The sequence below is a fragment of the Lissotriton helveticus genome, chromosome 7 (assembly GCF_964261635.1).
Source record: "Lissotriton helveticus chromosome 7, aLisHel1.1, whole genome shotgun sequence".
NCBI lineage: Eukaryota > Metazoa > Chordata > Amphibia > Caudata > Salamandridae > Lissotriton > Lissotriton helveticus.
The window spans coordinates 725143062-725162991 of NC_136068.1; positions in this window are offsets into that span (position 1 = coordinate 725143062).

Sequence of the window (19930 nt, forward strand, 5' to 3'; positions counted from 1 at the left end):
GCTGTTGTGCCTGTTTTATCTCCACTTGTGTCCGTCTCCTGTCCTTCCGTGACCACAGGAGATGCTGCATGAGAGAGAGAGATGTATGGTCAGTTCAGTGGCAGCAGCATAACAAATATATGCATGCAAAGCATCACAGAAGATTAATAAATCTACATGTTGCACACCACCCTGTGCAATCACATTGTGCTAACTCACTATATTGTCTCAAACAGTGCGTGGAAACTGGAAATTCAGGCATACGTGAGCCATGTGATGACCGCACAACACCCTGCTAGTGACTCCGTTCAACCAGACACACAAATACCTCTGAGCACACCTAAGGCCATGATGGGAGCACACTACTTGTTGCCACTGACAGATCTAGATGGAGCAGGAGGGGACAACACAGACACAGACTACAACATGACATTCCACAATGGCCATGAGCCCATGCCAACCACCATGTTGTACTTTGGGGCGCAACAACTGGTGCACATTGGTGTCAGATGTCTAACTCTCCCAAATCTGAGTTCAGGCAATGGACACATTGATGAAGGCACACTCAGATTGTGCACACTGCCGTTCCCACGCATGGGATTCCCCAGACTACCCCAATGCAGACGATACCTGAAGACCACGACTGCAATGGGAATGCACAGTACTCAAATTACCTTAGTAAGTACAGGTAGGGCAAATGCATATCACCTGCACCCAGCCCAGCAGCCACTTACAGGCCACTGCATCACACTACCAACATCACATAGGCCAGTGCTGGCACAGGCTCGGTACACTTACAGCCACTCATAGCCAAAGTCAAACTTCCCAGAATACTCACCCTGGCTTGCTGCTGATGCTCCTTCAAACGTGCATCAAGCTCAGGCTGTGTCATGGCTAAGATGTGGCCCATGAGTGGTGTCATGCTGTGCCGTGCCAACCGCCCAGTGCGAAGAAGCAGCCCCAAGGTCATCTCCGCCACTTCTTTGCCAGCCGGCTGATGTCGTCCCACCTCTTGTGGCAGTGGGTGCGCAATTGGTTTGAGACACCTAGAGCCCGCACCTTGGCCGCAATGGCCCTCCATACTAATTAAATAATCATCGAGCAACAACTCACCAACGGCATTTGCGAAGTCTTATTGAACTGTTATCATTTTTTGTTTACAATGTTAAATTGGAATCTTCTATGATTAATATAGTAGAATTGTTTAAAAATTTACCATTTACACTCAATCGAGTGAACGAGCAGTGCATCAGGCTCCTGAGAAATTCTCAGGAATACTCTCTCCACTTTTAGATTAAAGGTTTAGCAGGACCTTCTACCTTTTGCACGCAAAGGAAAAGATTTCTGGCATTGAATCACATTGTTTAACTAGAGAATTTAGTTTTACTGAGTGCACCCGCTGCTGCGTAAACCTCGCTGTTTCTTATATTGACATGAGGCACTGCGATTTAGGTGGCGCAGCATGCCAACCGCCATTTGGCAATACATAGGTATGCATCACTAACGCACTTGTGTAATGGGGATTGTTGGTGACACACTGCCGGGGCCAGGCGGTAGCTACCGCGATTTGGGTGCCATACATTCACATGAGGCACCACGATTTGGGTGGCGGAGCATGCCAACCATCATTTGGGCATGTCTCTATGGCTATCAGTACCGCACTTGTGTATTGGGCATTGTTGGTGACACACCACTGGGGCCAGGCGGTAGCTACCATGATTTGGATGGTAGAGCATGCCAACCGCCATTTGGCAATACATAGATATGCATCACTACCGCACTTGTGTAATGGGGATTGTTGGTGACACACCATGGGGCCAGGTGGTAGTGTGATGTATTCCTATAGGTTCTGTATCGATCCCCCTATTCCTGACCCTATTCTGGTTAACAAACTAACAAGTTAACTAAGCAGCCATCCCATGAGGCAGAAAACCCCCATGATGCAGGAACCGTTATCTAATAAAGCCACACTACGGCACAGGAACGTGTTATCTGATTAGGTCATAACGCTTGCCATCTAATTAGACAAGCGATATTCCTCCAGCCCCTGATAAGGCATACGGAGTTCTCAAAACAAATCAAACCTATGTCAACCTGGAAAAACCCTGCGGCCATTGTTTTGATTTCACCGAGAACTTCAGCAAAAGAATGTGCTAACGACCAAGTTGTATGACATCCTTATTGACGTATCCATGTCCATCCTTACGTCAATCTCGGCACCTTAAAGGTATAAATATTACCGATATTGCCCTATGCAAACACACGCGGTGGTGACGAGATCGGAGCAGCCAGACTTGCCGAAGCCCAGAGCAGAGCAGACCCCGCTGGCGCAGCCCCGCCTTCTTGACGCGCTGAGAACGAGACGCTGCTTTCTCCTGCCGAGAAATCCAGCTCCGGCGCTTCCGGGTAGCCCTCGCAGGCAGCCTGGAATATCGAGACCAGAGACGAGAGATACCATCACTCATCCATCCTAAATTCCAGGTACAGAACTGAATAACCCCTCACAGAGAATTCCTTAGTCAGTCACTTGGCAAAAACAAACTTAACTTAAACTGTAACTTTCTATCCCCGCCCACGTATTAGGCTTAGGTCAGGTACACGGGGTAGGCGTAGCTAGAAACACCAGTTGAGTACGATTAGTCAAATGTATATGTGTATGTATATATTTTATTCATTTTAAACCTTCATATGGCTTAGAAACCCTATCAATGTTTTTACAGTATTATTTTATACTTCTGCTTTTAATGTATGCACTTTACTTAACTATAAGTATTGCAATAATATCAATCCATTTCTCTTGTACGAGAAAAGAGACTGATCAATAAATAACATCTTTTATTGAACACGCCCGTCTCTTCCTTTTCTCTACAATCTGATGAGACTAAGAATGCACGTACTGACTGAGTAAAATAAATTGCCTTTTGTTCACACGACTCTCGAGATACACTCTTGATTAGGGGAGAGCAAAGTTGTCATGTTCTATGGTTGTCAGAAACTAAATCCCTTCTTGTCTATCCAGGGAGGTTCAACTCCTCCTTGCCTATTCGAGAAAGTTTCTAGTGAACTCTGAGCTAAGCTGGCAAACCCAAAACTTTAAGTCTAATATCGACAGTAGTAGACCTAGTTAACGTCTGGTCTAGGCCTATACTATTGAAGGTATTATTCCAAAGCGCAGAGCCTATTGGGATAATAGGAACTACACTACATGGCGCCCAACACGTTTGGAAGGGCGATAAAACTAACGTAAGACATTTAGAGTAACTCAGTCGTGCTTTCTCACTCAGACCCCTTTTTCCCAAAATACTCCAAAGACGTCTGGAGTGGGTGAAAGGTCATATCCGCCAAACCTCGCAGGAGGGAACTCCTATGTATGGTACTTGGTTTAGTCAACGTTGAAGGAAAAACCGTTCCAAAATATTGTGCATCTAATCTTTGTTTCCATAAGAAACCTGATCTGCAAACAAAAGAAATAACCATCCTGTCGGTAAAATGGTAGACAGTGATGATGAAAGAGAGGCAGTTAGATTAGCAGCTGAAATAGCAGCAGCTGATACTGCACTGCAAGAAGCAGACCAGGATATAATACTCATCCCGGTCATCAAAAGGAAATCTATAACCTTAAAGCTTATAGAAAACGGACTGACACCTAGAGGTGGTACAGTCATATTCGTAATTGAGGCACACGAATATCGGCAGACAGAGGTATACTATTCATGGATACATTTTCCAGCAGCAAATGCTGTAACAAAGTACTTCCACTATTACAAAATAGAGGAACCTCCTGAAATGTACACTCCTTTCGAGGAGGTGGAAGTACCACTCAAATTTCAAGAGCACCTGCTCTTATTTGATGGCGCCCTAAAACATAATAATCACATCACCAGGCTCGGTCCTTTAGGTAGACCAGGAGCAACGTGGCCGGTCCTAGCCGGATACACACCACATCCAGACATCGAAAGAAGGCCTGCACCAGAGCTTTTAACACAGCTAAAACAATTAATAAAAGTACATAGACAATTAGTCCAGTATGTGATGCGGACTTCAACAATTCAACCAGCAATTAAAATTCCACAGCTGACCCCTCACCAGGGGAACACAAATAAAATTACACCACAGAACATACAATCCTGCCTAGGTAAAGTACCGGCTAAACGGGAACAAATACCATTCTGGTTAGCACAGAAAATCACCCAAATTGAGGCGGTGTTTCCAGACACCACCCCGTTAGAAAAACACAGGATTCTGACTATCTGTCTTCCAATGGGAATCGCACCACACATTGAGGACTGTGACACTTGGGGTACAGTCTTTGCTTCCATTTACACAAAAACGCACGGTGTTCCGTCCATTTCGGTAATACCAGATGTGCTAAAACAAATTCAAGACGAATATGGTCCAGAACCCGCTTTAACTCTTGGTATGAAATTACTGAAAGACTTCAAGCAGGTCTCGGCTATATTATTAGCCAACATAAAGGGAGAAGCAGCAAACGTGGCGATCCGCCAAAGGTTAAAAGAGACAGATATAGCAGACCAACCAGCTGAAATTGCCAGAATCATAGAAAAATCCTATGAGGAACTAGGTAGAGATAGTTTAGGTGGAATACCAGTAAAACCACAACTGATTGAAAGTCCTGAAAAAATATTTTTTAATAATAACTCAACATCACAAAAAAAGAGCTGGGATGGAAACAAACAATCCAATCCTAAAGAAAAGAAATTCCAGTCCAGAGGAAGGTCTCCTAGGCGAAGAGAAAAATCTCCGAACCAAAGACACAGGTCACCCCAAAGTGACCCCTCTGGGAAAAGATATAACCTTAGAAATAGGGATAATATAAAAAAGCCTGATAGATATCAAGACATTGATACACGTCCCTCTCAATCTTTTCAGACTTTGTCGCAGAAATCGGAAAGAAGAGGACGATCAGAACAAAGAGAAGAGCACGCCAAGTCCAAAGACAAGGAACCTGCTCAGCTAAAAAAGAAATTACAATTTCCAAAAAAGAAGGTAGCCAGTATCAAGGTAGTAAACAATGCCGAGAATACTGAGGACACAACTGAAAAACGGAGAATGGGCTCAGACAATGCTAGACAGCGCAGCAGAAGTGAGCATAGCTTGCAAAGTCCTGATGAATCATCTGGAGACAGTGGACACGAATGAATATCTTCAAGTGGAAACTGCAGACACCAGAGTTAGCAAACCTCACAAAATATATGAAATAACTTTACGTATAGTAGGGGATAAGACTAGAAAAATCAGGGGACTATTTTGGGATAATCTCTCCAAGGGCTATGACATCCTTCTAGCTGAAAAAGACTGGCCACCAGAGTTTGTCAGGGAGTGCCCTCATGGCGAAGAAGTAATTATGCCTGCCTTCTCAAATCATATCCCAATTCATAAAAAATACACACTTGCTAGAAAGTGGGCAGTAGCTCAAGCTCCTGCTTTATATAAAAATCACGTAGGATGGGATGAGGACTCTCCTCCTCACAAAATCCAGTTAAAATCACAACCTACTGCACAGAGACAGTACCCAATTAAGCAAGAAGCTAAAAAACAGGTAAAAGAAATACTAGATCAGCTAGAATACCAGGGGGTGATTGAAACTTGCACCTCACAAATGAACAACCCTTTGTTTCCGGTCTCCAAACCAGACAATTCATACCGTCTAGTTTTGGATTACCGACACCTTAACTCATGTTGCAAAACTTTTGCAGTGCAAAACTCACATAGTGCTGCACTAATGAATAACATAGTGCGCAAAAAATACAAAACAACATTAGACATCTCTAATGGATTCTTTTGTCAAAACATAGCACCAGAGAGCAGATATTTGTCTGCATTCTCAATAAATGGCACTCAAAAACAATTCTGTCGGTTAGCCCAGGGGTACAAGAACAGCCCGGGAGTATTCTCAGCGAGAGTAACAGAATTACTACAAACATATGATGACGAAGCATTATCTTATGTCGACGACATATACTTAACAGATGATGACTTGGTGACTCACTTGAAAAGAGTGAACACCATAATACTTGGGTTCGCAGCAGAGGGTTACAAATTTTACTTTAAAAAATCCAGAATTGCCCATCTGACAGTCCTGTTCTTAGGATATGAATTATCAAGTGAAGGCAAAAGCCTGGCTGACAATTTCCTAGAGAAATGTGCCGTACTCCAAGCACCTAGAACACTAAAAAACCTACAGTCAATTCTAGGCTTCCTAAATTTCGGAAGAACATACATTGCAAATTACGCAGAAAGGGTCAAACCCCTTTATGATCTGATAAAACCAGATTTTAAAAGAACTAGTTGGACTCAAATACACACAGAAATTCTGAGATCCTTACAAACAGACATGTTAATTAAAACAAAATTAGAAACACGTGACAACACACGCAATCTTGTGATTCGAGTCATCCCAGGAAGATGCGGATTCACATACCTGACCTCTAATGAGGGAGAAAAGGTACCAATTGCATTCAAATCACACTTGTACACAGAAGCTGAAAAGAGGTTCAGCATTACAGAAAACATTGTTCATGCAGTTCAAACCGCATTAGCGAAAGAAAAAGATAAAGCTGACGGTAGACATATCAGAGTCGGAACAGCAGAATCAGCCTTTGAGGCATTAACAACACCATGTAATTTACCAACCACAGCATTAAATCCAAAGTGGATACAATGGGTGAATTCAATCACCACGGACAACGTATACTACTACTTTGATCCAGAACTAAAGGAATTAAAAAATCTAGAATATGAAAGAACATTCCCTCTGCCAGCCGACATTCTGCCATTACGACAGTACGCCTGTGTAATCTATACAGACGGATCAGCACAACCCGCAGTGGGGGGTAAACAAGCTTACAGTGCTGCGTGCGCGATTGTTAAAGGTCGCTGGCACGAAGGGAAATTTAAACCAACCCTCACTAAAACACAATCGCTAGGAGATTGTACAGCTCAGCGAGCTGAACTACTGGCGTTAAAGATGGCGCTTGAAAATACCGATCGAGAATTCCCCACACTCATAGTGTGCGATTCGTATTATTGCGTTCAGTCTTACAATGAATACTTGCAGATCTGGCTTCAGAATGGCTTCAAGGATGCAAAAGGTGGCACAATCAAGCATAAAATGCTCTGGGAACAAGTAGTTCTTTTACAAAAAGAACTACCAAAGACTCACGTGATACATACGCTGAGTCATCAACGTGATGGCGTTCACGTTGCAGGGAATTCATTGGCTGATGAGGCCGCGAAGGCAGCTGTGCAAACGGCTTCCGTAGCTGCCATCACACGGTCCAAAACAAAAATAGACAGCGAAATATTACAGGCTGTCAGCGCTACAGAAAAGGATTCGATAGAAACACTCCCGAAAGGCTTTCCAGTAAAATACTCATACATAACTGATGCAAACAATGTTCCTTTTGCTCGAATCCCTGGAGTGGGGGATAGGGCAATTCCAAACATGGAACATAGGTTAGGACTGATAATAGCGGCACACGAAGGGCTTGCTTCTATACATGCTGGCGTCTCAGCCACAGTATCATTATTAAAACAGAGATACTGGTGGCCACAAATGAGAAGACAAACAAGGAATTATGTTTTAGAATGTGAAATATGTCAAAAAATGAAAGTATCAACGGTGAGACGTCCAGCGCAGACGCCCCTTCTAATCTCGGATAAACCATTAGCTTGTGTTTACCTAGACCACTGTGGTCCCTTACAAAGGGATGGTAACTATAAATATATCTTGGTTGCAGTGGACTCATGTACGAGATTCATATGGATGTGGCCCCAGCGAACGGCTGACGCCAGAACTGTTATAAAAGATTTGCGAGTCTTTATCGGCACATACGCAATTGGCATGCTGCATTCGGACCACGGTCCTGCTTTTAGCTCTAGAGCTTATAAGGAGGCCATGGTCAGCATGGGCGTGACATTGCGGTATTCTTGTCCATTTCACCCTGAGGGGAACGGAATTGTTGAAAGAAAAAACCGTGACATAAAGCAATCTATAACGGCAAAGGTATTAGGTTCGGGAGCTGGGTGGGTCAAACATCTAATAAGTGTCCAACGTAGTCTAAATAACCTGCCAAGAAATTTTCTGAAGGGATTCAGTCCGTACGAATTATTATTTGGAACTAGGATGTTAATCTCTGACCTTGACAGTCAAACTTCAGTGGTGAAGGAAAAATGCTTTGATATCAAAGACCGTTTGGCTATTTTGCAGGACTTAAATGAAACAAGAAAAGACCTGAGCAACATAAAGTTGAAACAACAGCCAACAACCACTGAAGAACCACCACCTGTCCCAGCAAGACCTGTCTGGATTCCAAAAGTCGGGGATCTAGTCAGAGAAAAGATCGCGGTAAAGAAGGAATTTGGGCCTTCTTACAGAAAAGCAGTTCCTGTCTTGTCTATCAACGGGACAAGATCAGTTGTACTACCGCCGCTTGCTGGTAAAAAGGAGAACCGAGTTGTATCCATCGACCTGGTAAAACCACAATCATGTGGCCGATAACAAACAGTAGGCCAAGTGGACTCCCAATAAGTAGCAGAACACCAAGGTTTGCTACCAGTACAGAGGTCCTAACAAAGAGGCTAATCACATTCGAAACGCCTACAGAAGAACAACAAGGACTATGCAACAATGCAATGGAACTTAGACCTCTGAAAACCCAAATAAAAACATTTAGCAGAGACACACCAATCTATAATGAAGTACCAAATGATAATGCAAGAAACAGTAATCCTGAAGCAATTGGAACAATTGACAGAACTGCATCCGGCTACTTCATAAACTTCGATGATTCCTCTGAAGGCTTCAGTGAATCAAAGACCCATCCATCAACAAAAAACGATAAAGATAAAGTTAAAGTACTTTTGAAACAACTGAAAGAAACATATCTAATTTCTCCATGGATTGAATTCTGGGTGGGTTTTGGTGCATTTATCCTCATACTTTGGCTCATCATGATACTAACATTGGGACGCTTCATTGAGGGAAAATATGCCAAAATGGACACAGCAAGTCATAAAATCAACTTGATCCTCAAACCACACACATCTTCACACGTCGAGAAAAGAGAACTTTCTTCAGTCAACTTCACAGCCAATCCTATACCGGGTGGGGTAGCATGGGACAACACTGACAACGAAATTTATGGTCCGGTTGAAATCCTGAAATATCCACACCAAATTAAGATCTCATTGAGTGACTTTGTAAAACCAAGCTCATTTGCTGATGATTGGGACTTCGAAAGTATAAATAATATGATGTCTGACCTAGTAATGTCTGCTAAATTTACCAAACATGATTATTTGCAGGGTTCAACAAATTATGATAGTATGTATTGTTACAACCACTATGGTAACCATTTTTTACATAGATCTGCACAACCTAGAAATGTTTTAAATTATAATCAATGGGAACATTGTGCAACCCCTCTAAAAGGAAGCTCAAGAACCGTTTACGACAAATATTCATATTTTTCAGGTTTTAACATAAGTAATGCTGAAACATTTTATTTCAAATTGTCAAATAAGACAGGGACAAAAAACATGATAACAAACACGAAATTGATATATTCAGACTCATTCTTTGAAAAAATGAATACTTTTGGTTTTGATTATTGGGACAAAAATGTTGAAGTAAAAAGTGTTTGGGGTACAAAAGAATGGCAAGTACAGGGTATAGAATCTTTGTTTAGAGCCTACATGATCCCAGAACAAATTATATTTTTAAATGACACTGTTCAACAAACTACCTGTCTTGGCCTAGCCAAAATCAAAGACTTAAATAAACCGTCTATTCCAAAACCAACAATGAACAGCAATAGCTCTACAGAGGAAGAGATAGACGTAAATTATGTATTAAACCAAAACAGAACACATCCTGATTGGAAACAGTGGTTGATCTGGCCCACAGATACTAATAACTGTCAAGACAGATTCCTGAACAAAACACAGGGGTTCAAAATGACCAGGCCAGACCCTAGATATCCCCAAAGACAACACCCAGGGATAATAGCCACCTACAGTGTGGGCAAATTATGCCTTCAATGGCTACAAACTTCCACACTGGCAGAAATTAAGCAACACCTAACTTTACTGACTGATGGTGCTGACTTGCGTGATTTCATTATGGGACCGCGCAAACAGCGTCAAAAACGTTTCATAGCAGCCTCTGTATATGCAGCATACAATGAGGCCTGGAAGGTGACTCAAATTGAGACAGCAGAAAGGATACGGGAAATTGACCGTATTAATTTGGAAAAATCACTTTCTGTAGTGGACAATGGGTTAATGACTCTGTCCTCCAGAATTTTTTCTTTGGACAGCATTGTGTCTTCAGCAATCGACATATTATCGCAAGACTTACTGTTATTACAACACGGTCAGTCTCAATTGCGTTCTATTGTACAGCTTGGCTGGACGTTACAAAATCTGCGTTCAGACTATGTGCCTTGGCGTTTAATCAACACAACGTCACTATTCCATATCTTTAACCTTACTGATAGACAAATCAGTATGGCACAAAAGGGTGCTGATTATACAATCCTGAGCATTGAGAAACTCGAAAGATTACCAGTGACAATGTCAGAACGACCTGTCAGTGAATGGATAATACATGGGATAATTAATATTCCAATTTCAACCTTCAGGTTTCAATACTGCCAAAAATATATACAGGCTGGCATGTACGAAAAATTAGGAAAAGGGTACATTAAAACAACATGGAACCTGCCCTATTCACATGCATGTGTCAGTAATAAAGGACAGAAAGTGTTTCTTAGTGGCAATAATTGTGCAATGTCACTAAGCGGTACACTTCTGTGTAATGGAATTAGTTTGCACGGAGCCTGTGAAGGGAACTCAAATAACCTTTCATGTCACCAGCAAGGCGCACCTGCAACAGAGATAGAACCATTCTTTCAAAAACACTACAATGGGAGTTACATTCTAATTGTAGATCGCAGATGTTGTAGTCTTATGCCCGGGACTCCTTATCTCGTAACTACGACTGCGAAGGTCAAGTGCTGTGGACACTCATTGTTCCCCAGCTCCTTTCCAGATAGGGAGGCAAGGGCATGGCCCAACTTGAAAATTACTTCTATTCGAATAGACACTTTAAGCAGAATGAAAACAGTGCTTCTTCAGACGCCGACCAGGCTCACGTCATCAAAAGAAACGTATGATTTCCAGGTCGCAAGGACGACTGCAGAGATACATTCATTGTTATCAACTAATTCCCCCATACATTTCGCAGAAATCCTGAATGAAATCTTAAATATTTCTGATACCAGTGGAGTCTCACAAGTATTTAAGACAGTATTTTCGATGGCATTAACACCATTCAAAGCCATACTGGGTATTTTTCCAGATTTCGTCCATTCGATTTTTGGCGGACTTCCCCTCATTTTGGGACTAATTGCAGGAATCCTATTCCTAGTCCTTATATTTCGTTATGGCAAACCATGTCACAGACAAAACACCTGCGACAAGGGAAGAAACAATCCGAGCCATTGGATACCGGGACCGGATATCAAAAATTCTGGGACTAACCCGGCTTAGAGACCTGAACATGACTTGGTTTCTATCATTTCGACCAATGTGGCAACGATGTGTTTTACCTGTATTAAGGTGCCTGCTATGCGGAGAAGAATGCGTGTTAGACACCTGTCTGACGCTACAATCGGATGCGCCAATGGATGCAGAAACATTGTTGAGTCCGATAAAGGCTCATGCTTTGTGCTGCCCTCAACGGCTACCAATCCTGATGACGGCATTCGTGGAAGCTTCACCATCACGATTAAGGGGTAGTGAAGTTCAAGATGAAAGCAGCATCGATCAGGTACGACCTCTGTCATCATTCCAAATCAAAACGCCAGTGGAGACAATCATGCGACCGAATGCATGGTTACACCTTTTTCCGAGTTAGTGGAACTCTCCCAGGAAGCTGTTGACAGCTTTTTTGAAAGCCTAAATGATATGATGTTCTCACCAGAGCAGAAATAGAGACTTTTGAGCAGGCTCGCACACGGCGTTCCCTGAATTTGGCCTTCAACTTTAATAACAGGATACCATGAACAATTTTCCCTCCAGTTCACGGACAGCAATTTTTTCAGCAGCCCCAAAATATTTTGCATATTTTTCGGGACACTATCTTCTGCTTAAAGTAAGAACTATTCTTAGAGAACTAAAATTTCTAAAATTTAGATAGCTTATAGACATTAGCTGCCCGCTGGTATGTTCATAATCATTCTTATTCTGTGATGAAATGGTCTCGAACCTTTTTTCTGTATTAAGAGCCATTTCATGTGTAAATTCTCATATACCAAATAGCAATAATGTATACAAATGCGTAATTACTTTAGCGTTATTCTACAGCTTGAGTGCATACAATACATGTAACTGCATTTTTCCGTATATTTGATAATTTCAAAATGCATTTATGTATTTTGGGGTGGTAAGGTATACACAATACTCTATAGTATGTTGTACTATGTTTTACTATGCATAGATTAGTAAATATGTCCATAGTTAGCGTGGAGTGGGTGTGATGTATTCCTATAGGTTCTGTATCGATCCCCCTATTCCTGACCCTATTCTGGTTAACAAACTAACAAGTTAACTAAGCAGCCATCCCATGAGGCAGAAAACCCCCATGATGCAGGAACCGTTATCTGATAAAGCCACACTACGGCACAGGAACGTGTTATCTGATTAGGTCATAACGCTTGCCATCTAATTAGACAAGCGATATTCCTCCAGCCCCTGATAAGGCATACGGAGTTCTCAAAACAAATCAAACCTATGTCAACCTGGAAAAACCCTGCGGCCATTGTTTTGATTTCACCGAGAACTTCAGCAAAAGAATGTGCTAACGACCAAGTCGTATGACATCCTTATTGACGTATCTATGTCCATCCTTACGTCAATCTCGGCACCTTAAAGGTATAAATATTACCGATATTGCCCTATGCAAACACACGCGGTGGTGACGAGATCGGAGCAGCCAGACTTGCCGAAGCCCAGAGCAGAGCAGACCCCGCTGGCGCAGCCCCGCCTTCTTGACGCGCTGAGAACGAGACGCTGCTTTCTCCTGCCGAGAAATCCAGCTCCGGCGCTTCCGGGTAGCCCTCGCAGGCAGCCTGGAATATCGAGACCAGAGACGAGAGATACCATCACTCATCCATCCTAAATTCCAGGTACAGAACTGAATAACCCCTCACAGAGAATTCCTTAGTCAGTCACTTGGCAAAAACAAACTTAACTTAAACTGTAACTTTCTATCCCCGCCCACGTATTAGGCTTAGGTCAGGTACACGGGGTAGGCGTAGCTAGAAACACCAGTTGAGTACGATTAGTCAAATGTATATGTGTATGTATATATTTTATTCATTTTAAACCTTCATATGGCTTAGAAACCATATCAATGTTTTTACAGTATTATTTTATACTTCTGCTTTTAATGTATGCACTTTACTTAACTATAAGTATTGCAATAATATCGATCCATTTCTCTTGTACGAGAAAAGAGACTGATCAATAAATAACATCTTTTATTGAACACGCCCGTCTCTTCCTTTTCTCTACAATCTGATGAGACTAAGAATGCACGTACCGACTGAGTAAAATAAATTGCCTTTTGTTCACACGACTCTCGAGATACACTCTTGATTAGGGGAGAGCAAAGTTGTCATGTTCTATGGTTGTCAGAAACTAAATCCCTTCTTGTCTATCCAGGGAGGTTCAACTCCTCCTTGCCTATTCGAGAAAGTTTCTAGTGAACTCTGAGCTAAGCTGGCAAACCCAAAACTTTAAGTCTAATATCGACAGTAGTAGACCTAGTTAACGTCTGGTCTAGGCCTATACTATTGAAGGTATTATTCCAATGCGCAGAGCCTATTGGGATAATAGGAACTACACTACAGTAGCTACCATGATTTGGGTGTCATACATTCACATGAGGCACCGCGATTTGGGTGGCGGAGCATGCCAACCGCCATTTGGCAATACATAGATATGTATCACTACCGCACTTGTGTAATGGGGATTTCTGGTGACACACCGCTGGGGTCAGGTGATAGCTACAGCGATTTGGGTGCCATATATTAACATGAGGCACCGCGATTTGGGTGTTGGAGCATGCCAACCACCATTTGGGAATGTCTCTATGGCTATCACTACCGCTCTTATGCAATGGGAATTGTTGGTGACAAACCGCTGGGACCAGGCAGTAGCTACCGCGATTTGGGTGCCGTACATTCACATGAGGCACCGCGATTTGGATGGCGGAGCATGACAACCGCCATTTGGCAATACATAGCTATGTATCACTACCGCACTTGTGTAATGTGATTGTTGGTGACACACCGCTGGGGCCAGGCGGTAGCTACCGCGATTTGGGTGCTATACAATCACAATGGCCATCTGGCAAACATCAACAGTGCACAGTGACCACATAGTTAATAGCATATCCATGTGCACACAATGCCAATGTTCCATTTACTCCTCTGGTGACTACACATGCCATGTATGTGCATGTGATTTTGAAGATTGCCATGTACTCCCTCACAGGTCACTTGTGATATTGATGGTCCTGTACACAGGGCAGTGTTGTTATGGACTCTACAATGTGTGCACATGTCAATGTGTTGAGGTGCAGTGACAATCACAGCAATGTTTGTCTCAATGAATGATGTTCTTTTTTGCATGTCCTGTTATGTTTGATCATGCACACAATTGTCATTTATGCTCAGACTGTGGTCATTGTGTTGTTGATGTGTGCCAGGTTCAAATGACGCCTGAAGGTGTGTCAGGTCCAGCAGCTAGGTATGAGACAGTGGGTTGATTTGTTACACATATGCTGGATGCTATACTCCCAGGCGTGCCCATGTTAAATGTGGCCAAATACCTATGTGCATTCACATTGACCGAGGTGGAGTTTGAGTGACTTGCTTTGTGTAAGTTGACAAGTGTGCCATTTGTGTAGCTGAAGGTGTTCCTACATGTAAGCTGGTCTGTAACCCAATTTTGATTACAGTCATTGTTGGTGTTGCGTCAGCCAGAACGTGAGATGCTGTGCCCCTCTCATGATGTATTGCATTGACATGTGTCCACTTTCATCTCAACTAGGAGAAGACCAAATCTGCTTTGTTACTTGACAGTGCTGGCAGACATGAAGGATGAGGAGATGATCTGGAAATGCCGTCTGGATAGACCCACCCTATAAACCCTTTGTGAGATGTTGGAGCCTCACCTGCAGCCTCGCTGGACATATCCAACAGCTTTCACCCCAATGTATAAGGTGATGGCGGCCCTGCATTTTTCTGCCACTGGATCATTCCAGCACACAGTGTCCAGTGCAGGAGGGATGTTACAACCTATGATCAGCATGGTGCTCCATGATGTACTGTCTGCCATGATGATCTACAAGGACATATATATCCATTTCCCTAGGGAGCCAGAATTGGCAGCTGTGAAGAGAGATTTCTATCCCCTCGGACACATCCCCCATGTTGTTGGTGCCATTGATTGCACCCATGTTGGGCTTGTGCCACCACAGGCACGTGAGCACATCTACAGGAATTGTAAACATTACCACTCCATAAATGTGTAAGTGATGTGCCAGGCAGATATGATCACCTCATACGTGTGTGCCAAATTCCCAGGCTCGGCCCATGACTCATACATCCTGCGTAACATCATTGTACCCCAGCTGATGGCTAATCTGCTTCCAGAGCATGCATGGATTGTGGGTGAGTATGCCTAGTCAGGTGGTATGCTGTGTGTGTGACCCGCTGACTCTGCCTCAGTGACATTGCAATGTTTATTTGTGTTTGTCACACCTAGGTGACTCTGCATATCCCAACCGTCCTTGGTTGCTGAGCTCACTGCGGAATCCCAGGACACCACCTGACATCCGCTATAATGTGAGGACATGTCATGTGGTGGAGCGTACTTTTGGTCTGCTGAAGTCACATTTCCGCTGCCTGGACAAGACCGGGGGTGCACTGATGTACTCGCCTGGGAAAGTGTGTCAGATTGTAGTGGCATGCTGCATGCTCCGCAACCTAGCCATTTGCAAGGAGATTCCCCTGATTCTGGATGATGATGAGCAGCCAAGTCCCCACCTGCAAACCAACTCGTGTCCAGTGATGAGGACAGTGGAGAGGAGGAAGGTGTTGACCTGCGTCAATAGCTCATCACCCGCTACTTCACTTGAAGGTGGGTGACAATGTACAACATACCCACTGTCTGATGATGTTGCTGTTGGTGTGAAGGTGTATGTGAGATTTGTGACAGCAGCCGGTTGTAGACTCAGTGGTGGCTGACAATGTTTCTATGACAGTTCATTTAGGAACACCTACAGGTTGTGTATGTTGGCACTTGTTGCCCATTGTGATGAGTGCATGTGGGATTCTATTGTTATGAAGTGTTGTGTGATGTCTGTGATGTCACACCCAGACTAGTGAATATTGTTCTGTTGTGTTTTCCTAGGTGCCTTCAACCTCTCCTTGCCTACATACACTCCAGACTCCTGGTACGTTGTAATCATGGTGAAGACTGTACATCCTGGAATAAAGACGGAGCAGGTACAACAACATGTGTGTAAGGAGTTGTTGTACAATGTACAATGGTGACATGTGAGGGTCGGTGAACATTTACAGTGAGGTGATTAGTAAAGCAGTGAGTTGACAGTTATGGTAAATGAGATAATCGAGTAGTCACCACATAGATGTGGTGACCCAGTCCAACAGACAGATGCCATTCACAAGGCAGTGTGGGGAAGGAGAGTCCAAAAAGTCAATGCAGTGAGGAAGAGGGTTGCCATTGTGGCTGGCTCCGTGACTGGCGTTTGGCAGGTGCATCGCCAACAGATACTCCCAGGGTTTTCTTCAGACGACCCCTTCACCGCTTGGCCGGGGGTCCTCTGTTGGGGGGCTAGTGGGGTCTGAGGACTCACCCCGCTATGTGGCCACAGGGGAGGGTGTTGAACTGTCATCCTGCGGACCACCAGTGGGAGGGGGAGGTGTTAGTTGTGGCGCAGGCCTGTCCCTCAGTACCGCCACTAGCTGGCCCAAGAGGTTCACAATTTGTCCCATGCGGGTGCCCATGGACCTCATAAGCAGGAAGAGCTCACAGGAATCTTGTTCTGACCGGCCCGTTTGTCCCTGGGCCCCTTTCATGTGCCCCATAGACTCTGTGTATGTGCTCCAGGGATTCAGTCCCAGGCTCTGATCATATGTGGGTGACCCTGCACCTCCCACCTGCCCTGCTGCCATGGACCTGTTGTCTCTCCACTATAGGCACCCACATCCTCTCCCTGCCCTCCTCAGTCGGTGGGGTGGTCATCCTGTGAGACAGGGAGAGTGTTGCAGGCAGCTCTGGTGGTGGTAGTGGAGGACGCACTGGCCGTAACAGCAGGGGTCTGCATGGAGGTTGTTGTAGCAGCAGATTTGGTGGGGGGGACAATGGGGTCCTGGGACCTATTGCGCCCTGAAACACCAGTTGTGGCAGCTTCGGGCTCTTTGTCCAAAGAATCCTGGGAATCAACATCCGAGAGTCGATGTTCTGGGGGGGGGGCGGAGGGGGGGGAGACTGGGCCTGCAGGTTGCTGGCGTTGTCGTCTGCAGTCAGTTCTTGGTCAACTGTGGGTCAGATGAGAAATGGTCATTGTAGTGAACCCCACAAGCTTTGTGTTAGCTGTGTGTCATTCACTGTTTGTACACTACACATTGTTTTCTATGTGCACTACTGTGCCTCCTGACATGATACAGTAGTACATACATTATTTGTCCATGATGTGAGGTGTCAATACATACCATGCGCCACGTGCATAATTTGTGATTACAGGGACATGTTGACATCTAGGGACCAGCGCAACATATTATTTCAGTGAGGACTCTTTGTTGATTTGTATGACCTGGCAGACGTCACATCTGGGCATGGACTGTCCATTGTCAACTCCTGCATACCTTTGTCTTGTCATGTGCATATCTGTATTTGTACCACCAACCTTGGTATCTTAGTTTTCATATGGTCCATATTGCTGTGGCCCCATGGCACTCACATGTCAATCAGTGCTGTGCATGATTGTGCACAGACCTTCTTCTACATGGGCATTGGTGTGTCACACATTGGTTGCTGTGACAGGTTCCTTTGCTTAGCTGTGTGCACACTGTGCATGGCAATAGGTTTGGTGTGCATATTTGTGCAAAAAAGGGCTTGTGTTGTCATACAGCACCATTTTGTTTTAGATGACTGGTTAGGTGCACATACTGGCAACTTACTTGTTATGTTCTTGCTTTTGTCTTTGTTATGTGACACATCTGTGTGTGCGTGGTTGAGGCTTACATCCTGCTCAGTGGAGGCTCAAGGCGGAATAATATGTCTACCTACCTGTTAGTTTGTTTGTAGTGATCCATTAGATGCCACATTCATCTAGGTGGTATAGATAGCTCCATCTTGGTGTACTGGGGGACAAGGGTGCATGGTGGGAGTAGTGGAGCAGGCCTCCCACCCCCATACACCCTCACTGTGAAACTGGCTAGCTAACTGTAAGTTTGTTTCATATACTGCAATGGCTTCCAACTGCTTCTTGGTGGGGGAGTGCTCCATCCTGCGGTGTGGGACAGGGGGCATGGTGGGAGTAGAGGTGCATGCCTACCACCAACAAACACCCTCCCATGGAAGCTGGCTAGCTACCTGTAAGTTTGTTTGATGTACTGCAATGGCTTCCAACTGCTTCTGGGTGGGGGAGGGCTCCATCTAGCTCAGGTGTGAGACAGGGGGCATGGTGGGAGTAGTAGTGCAGGCCTCCCACCCCCAAATAGCCCTCCGTGGAAAGATGGCTATCTACCTGTTAGTTTGATGTAGGTTATGTAATGGCTGACACATGCTTCTGGGTGGGCTGGGGGTCTGGGCTCCATCTTGCTGATGCTGTGGGACAATGGGGCCTGGTGGGAGTTGTAGTACTGGCTGCCTGTGCACATGCCCCCATGGTAATGTTGCCAGCTATGTTTGGGGTGAATGGGAGGGAGTGAATGTTGGATATGTTTTTGTGAGTGTGTGGTGCAGATGAATGGAATTTGTCCTAGGTGGTGTAGCTTTGTAGTTGTGCAAGACAGTACATAGCAGTGCGGTGGTAGTCATTTGTTTGTACTTACCAGCCTCAACTCCCCCGGGTACTCCTGTGAGACTCTCTGGATACAGTATGGCAAGCATCTTGTCCTCCGATGGAGTGAATGGTTTTGGTGGAATGGGAGGGCCACCGCCAGTCCTGTCAGCCAGCTCACGGTTCTTGCTCCTCCTCTCTTTGACAACCCTCTTCAAGTCATGCCACCGCTTCATGATTTCCTTTTTTGATCGCGGGGTGGTCTCTACTGCATTGACCTTCTTGACTATACTTGCCCACATGTGTGCTATTGTGGCTAATTGTGTCTGTTGGACCAGGCTACCAAACAGGCGTGGTTCCACTCTGACTATCTCATCTACCATAACCTTCAACTCACTCTCTATGAATTTGGGCATTTTATGTAATGCCATGGTGTGTGGTGTGCAAAGTGTGAATGGTGGGTGTGGTAATGATGTGTATGGTGTGTGATGTGCAGGGGGTTAGTGGTGCAGGTGTGGAAGTGGTGCTGTGTGTGGTGTGGCTAATGATGTGTTCTTTGCCTCTTCTTTCAGCTGTGGTGTTGGGCCCTTCACTTCCGGAGCGTTACAAAGGATTCTGGTCAGGAAAGGGGCTAGTTTTATACTCAGCTATGTGCGTGTGTCCAGATGGGGGAGTGCTGTCAGGAGTGTTGTGTGGGTTGTCCTGGGATTTTTATTTTTATTTTTGCAATGTGGTTGTGTCATCGGGGTGTGTTTTTGGGGGGCTTGGCTAGTTTGCTGTGTGCACTTTCTGGCCTTATTGTGTTTTTTTTCTGTCGACTGCCATATT